Below are 5,770 nucleotides of genomic sequence, written 5' to 3' on the forward strand. Positions count from 1 at the left end.
TGAGACAATCTTTTGTCAAATGTGGTCCTCCACACTGCTCATAACTAATTCGTATTGCGTGAATATCTTTAGTCATCTTTTCCATTCGTCTCTCGAAAGCATCTAGCTTTGCGGAAATGGAATCAAAGTCATGGCTAGAATCGGCTCTAGCCACTTTAGATGAATTAAAAATATCTTTTTCTTGGTGCCACTCTTGTGAGTGAGATGCTGTGTTATCAATAATTTTGTGAGCTTCAGTTGCGGTTTTCTTCATAATGAAACCACCAGCTGCTGTGTCGATGTCTTTTAGTGTAGCGACGTCGACTCCTTTGTAAAATATTTGGACTATTTGATAAGTATCTAGACCGTGTTGAGGATAACTTCTCAACATTTTTTTGAATCTTGTCCATGCCTCATATAGCGTTTCATTTGGCTTTTGTGCGAACGTGGCAATTTCTCCTTTAAGTCTCACGGCTTTAGATGCCGGAAAGAATCTTTTAAGAAATTTCTCAACTAAAACATCCCATGAATCAATCGGTCCTTCAGGTAATGATTCTAACCAATCTTTTGCTTCTCCCTTTAAAGTCCAGGGAAATAACATGAGATAGATCTGTTCATCCTCAATTTCTCTGATTTTGAATAGAGTACAGATCCTATTAATGGATCGAAGATGTTCGTTTGGATCTTCTTTTGGCGTACCACTAAATTGGCACTGATTAGTTACCATGTGTAAGATTTGTCCTTTGATTTCATAATCTGGCGCATTAACGTCTGGTTGAATAATTAAATGACCTTGGCCAGTGCGTGTAGCTTTCATTCAATCCTCCATACTTTGAGGTTCCATTTCTTCCATGATTGAAATGGTTGAATCTGAATCACTAGAAGATTCTGATTTAATAGTTCTTTCCTCGATAATCTTCGGATGAGTAATTTGTGGTTCAGGAGGAATAATTAGTGGTTCAGGATCTCTGAATTGTCCCTGAATATCCTCCGGGTCCTCAATTATGAAGTCGGTTTCAAAAATTGGATTATCGGAAATTTGAGTTGGAGTACTTGTTCGACTAGATGATGATTCTTAAGAAAAATCAACAACGACAATATTGGATAGATGTCTTGATCGAGTTACAGGTGGTGAACGTATGAAAGGTGGTGAACGTTTTGCTCGGTGCATTCACTGAATATCCTATTAGTTATAAAGATAAAAATTATATAAATTATCAAATTAATAGACTTTTTTGATTTTGCCCACGTTTCGAATAGACAATAGATGCAGCAGGTAGCCAGGACCCTTTAAATTGGAAGCCCACAACTCGCCACTAACAAATCCAACTATTACTACGAACCAGAAAATTTTGGATGTCTATTAATTTAACCGCTTAAAATAATTTTTCGTCGAAATTTAAAGAAAATATAGAAAATTCTAGGTCCTAAAAACTAGAGCGTAGAAATGAAAAAGAAAAAGTGCGTCGAAAAATAAGAGTCGAAAAACAAACGTCGAAAAACAAACAGTCGAAAAATAAAAAAATAAGAAAGTAGAGCGTCGAAACTTAAAAGTCTAAAAAGTAAAAATTAAAAATTTGCGTCTAAAGGTATTAAAGCTTAAAAGGAATTCTATATCCAAAACGGCAATTACTTAAAAACTACTAAAATCTATTAAATATTAAAGCGATAAGCGACGTCTTAAAGCGTCTAAATCTTAATCTAAAGAAAAAGCACTTAAGGGATTTTACGGCAAAGCCTAAAAATCTAGAAATATAAAGTAACTACGGCAAATACTAAGTTTAAAACTAATTACGAACGATAAAAATACAAATTACAAATTAAATGAATAAAGATACAAAAGTTAAAATAAAACTAAAGTTATAAAAATACAATTTTTATAAAAAATATTATTTTTATAAAAATATTATTCTATATATTTAATAATAATTATTATACTTAATAATATTAATTAAAACTAAAATTAAAAATAAGATAAACTAATTAATATTTAACTAAACCCTAATTATAATTAATAATAATTAAATTATAACCCTATTTTCGTAATAAATGCAGGCTAAAGGTTTGACCTGTCAGACGGCTCCGCGAGTGCAGTGCCACGTGCCAGAAAAGCTCCGCGAGTGCGGAGTTACGCAGTCTCAGATTGATGCAGACCAAAATATGCAGGTTCAGCCTTTTTTTTATATTTTTTTCAAATACGTATTTAATTTAAAAATTTTATAAAATTAATATATAAGGGATAATTAAAATTGTATTTTAAGAACAAAAAAAATACTTTTATAATTTATATAAAATATATATATATTTTTTTAACACTTAAATAGAAATATAATTTTTTTTAGCGTTACGCTTTCGCTTCCCCGGCAGCGGCGTCAAAAATACTTGATGTGTGCAGGGTGTAGTACGAAATACTATTATATTTTACTACGAAATACTATTAAATACGATACAATTTACACAAGTTATTTATTTATTTATTGAATAGGATATACCTAAACCTTGCTACAACACTTATAGGTAGTGTACCTAATCGTAGAGTAGTGTAGTTTTTAGTAAGTCCGGTTCGTTCCACAGGGATCTGCTGAGTTTAACGCTATAATTTTAAAAACTATATTTGTATAAATATAAATATATAAATATTATTATTATTATTATTATTATTATTATTATTATTATTATTATTATTATTATTATTATTATAAAAGGGGAGTTTTTACCGTTTAATGACCGGTTTATAGAGTTAAAAACTAAAATCGCAATTAAAACCTAATGCAAAATAATAAAAATAAATATAACTTAATTTAAAGCGTAAATTAAATGACGAATAAAAGTGCGATAACTAAAAGTGAGATAATTAAAATGACAATAAATAAAAGTACGATGAGTTATAAAATAAGAGAATTATGCTTATTTAAACTTCCGTAATCATGATGTTCGACGTGTTGATTTTAATTTATTACCATGGGTTAATTGTCCTTTGTCCTGGATTATTCGATATGTCCATCTGGTTTTGTCCATAATAGTCCATCGGTGATAATTATAAATTGCGAGGGTCTTCGCCAAATTAACCTTATACCCGAAGTCAAATATTCCAACTAATTGGGGATTTAAACCGTAATAAGGTCTTAATACTTTGTTTAATGATTACAACAGGTTATCGACTGCGTGTAATCCAAGGTTTTAATACTTTATTAACAATTACACCAATTACCCTTGAATGTAATCCACCCCTGTTTCAATGAGTCTATTGACTATTAATCCATCCCCGTGTTCAGTTAAATGAACAATTATTAGTATTTACAGATATCCCGCCCACCGTACCTAGTCAAGCATATGTGGTTAAATATAAATACGTCAATTTGTAATCTCTATATTAAATTAACAAGATATCAGTTAGTTAATTAAATATAAAACCCATTAATAGCCCATAGTCCAATTTCCACAAGTGTCGATCTTTTGTCCAAACCCCAATTATGGTCCAAAGCCCAATAACTCAGTCTTAATATTTAGTCCAACATCACGATTACTTTAGCTTAAATAAGCATAATAATAACTTAGCTACAAGACATTAATTTAAAAAAGTTGAACATCACTTACAATGAGTATTAATCGCGTAGTGTTACACGGACAGAGTTTCGACTTACAAAACCTTAAAACATTCGCTATAATAACCTTATTATTATTAAACTTAAATTAAAATTAAAATTATATATATATATATATATATATATATATATATATATATATATATATGTTTACAGAAGGAAGATTGAAGATGGTCTCAATATTTCGTCGAATTGCATCGCCTTTTATAGTGGGATTTGGGTCCTGGTGTGCTCCGCGAGTGCTGAGGTTTTGTGCCTCGCAGCTTCGCGAGTGCGGAGCTTCGAATTCCAGCTCACGCAGAAATTAGATCCTAGCTTGCCGACGTTTATTTATTTAATATATAAATAAAATATATATATATAATTTACATAATTAATTATATATTATATTATATTATGTGCATAGTTAATTTGTAATTTTAGGTCCGTTGTGTCGTGCGTTGATAGTGGGTTCATGTCTCAGTTCCGGATTTTCGAACGTCCTTTCGTACGCTTAGATATCTTGTACTTTGCGTTTCGCGGCTTGTACTTTTGTAATTTTTAGATGTTTCTCATTAATAATCTGAACCACTTGGATTATATCTTGTACATTTGAGCTTTTTGGTCATTTGCATCTTCAAATCGTTGAATCTGTCTTTTGTCATCACCTTTTATTATTTAAACGAATATTACTTGGAATTAGAACAATTGCAACTAAAAGCTTGTCTTTCTTGAAGGATAATGCTATGAAATATATGTTCGTTTTTAGCATTATCAATCTCGCAACGATTATATAATATATCGAATTCTAAATTCTATTCATCTCCTCGTTCCAACCGCCAATCATCCCGGAGTAATAGAAGAAGTCAACGAGCTTTGCGCTCGAGTAGTGGTTTTGGAGAATATGATGCACGACTTGCAGACATCACAGGCACCACCAGCATCACCGGCACCAATAGTACCACCAGCATCAGCAGCTGTACCATCAACAACACAAGCCACAACAACACACGCGTCAACATCACAATCTATACCTCGATCATAATCTTCGTTCTACATCGATTATCTTCGTTCTACGTATCGTTCTTCATCATTTATCTTCGTTCTACATGGCGATTATATAATCTCTAATATTTTAGAGATTATATATTCTAGTTCTAACGGTAAATCAAATGAGATTAATATCATATTGACTCATTAAATCCATGATTATATCTGAAGAAAATATATATGTAAGTATATTTTCATAAAGATTGTAATTAAAAATTCTTTTGTACAAACTATTAATTGTGGAAATATTTTAACGGGTAGGTAATACCCGAGAAATATTTAGATTTCATATTAATATGTTACACTGTACATTCTTCAATTCTGATTTAACAGTCATTAACTATCCTATTTGCATCCGCATATATATGTATCCGTTCACCGAAGAACAATCATTTTCATATAATTACATATTCTGATTTTGACAAATCAAAATCCAAGTCAAGATTTGACAAGTGGCATAATGAAGAAAATAATGGACAACATAAAATTGATTAGTAACCAATTAATTAATACGTAAAATTTTAAATCTATACTAATCAAATCCTAGCTAACTGTTCCTATACCCGTTATGACTATTTCCTTATTACTTTTTATTTATTGTCATTTTAATTATCGCAATTTTAATACTTGCAATTTTATTTATCGTTATTTAAATACTGTTATTTATTTTACGCACTTTAAATATCGTCATTTAAATACATTATTTATTTTACGCACTTTAAATATCGTCATTTAAATATTGTCATAATATACTAGTCTTGGTTAATCCCGAGACAATATATTATAATCTTGATTAATTGAGACAATAGTTATACCATACGCCGATTAATTATAAGATTATATATTGGACCATTGGACTGTTGGACTATTGGACTACTAACCTTGGACAATTAAAAAAGTATTAAAAGAGTAGGAAATATTAATTATAACACATTTTGATTTAAAATATTGTTAATAAGTTACATCTTCTACAGTTAAACATTTCTTCAAGTTTGGCACTTGATTTCATCTTAAACAATCATATATATCTTGACGATTACAACATGCGTTCAAACCCTTCAAACTCTTGAAAACACCTCGGATTGATAACCAATAATTCAGATATGAGTGTACTGATGAAGCAACAAAAGCTATAGATGGTCTTAATAACCAGAAGC

General features: G+C 30.5%; 1 non-coding gene across 1 annotated transcript; it reads left to right on the forward strand.

The window, feature by feature from the left end:
* Positions 1-341: 341 nt before the first annotated feature.
* Positions 342-448, forward strand: LOC139845669 (small nucleolar RNA R71). Its single transcript, XR_011758434.1, has one exon. It is a non-coding gene; the product is annotated as a small nucleolar RNA R71 (small nucleolar RNA).
* Positions 449-5,770: the final 5,322 nt, after the last annotated feature.

Source organism: Rutidosis leptorrhynchoides, chromosome 4 (assembly GCF_046630445.1).
Source record: "Rutidosis leptorrhynchoides isolate AG116_Rl617_1_P2 chromosome 4, CSIRO_AGI_Rlap_v1, whole genome shotgun sequence".
NCBI classification, from domain to species: domain Eukaryota; kingdom Viridiplantae; phylum Streptophyta; class Magnoliopsida; order Asterales; family Asteraceae; genus Rutidosis; species Rutidosis leptorrhynchoides.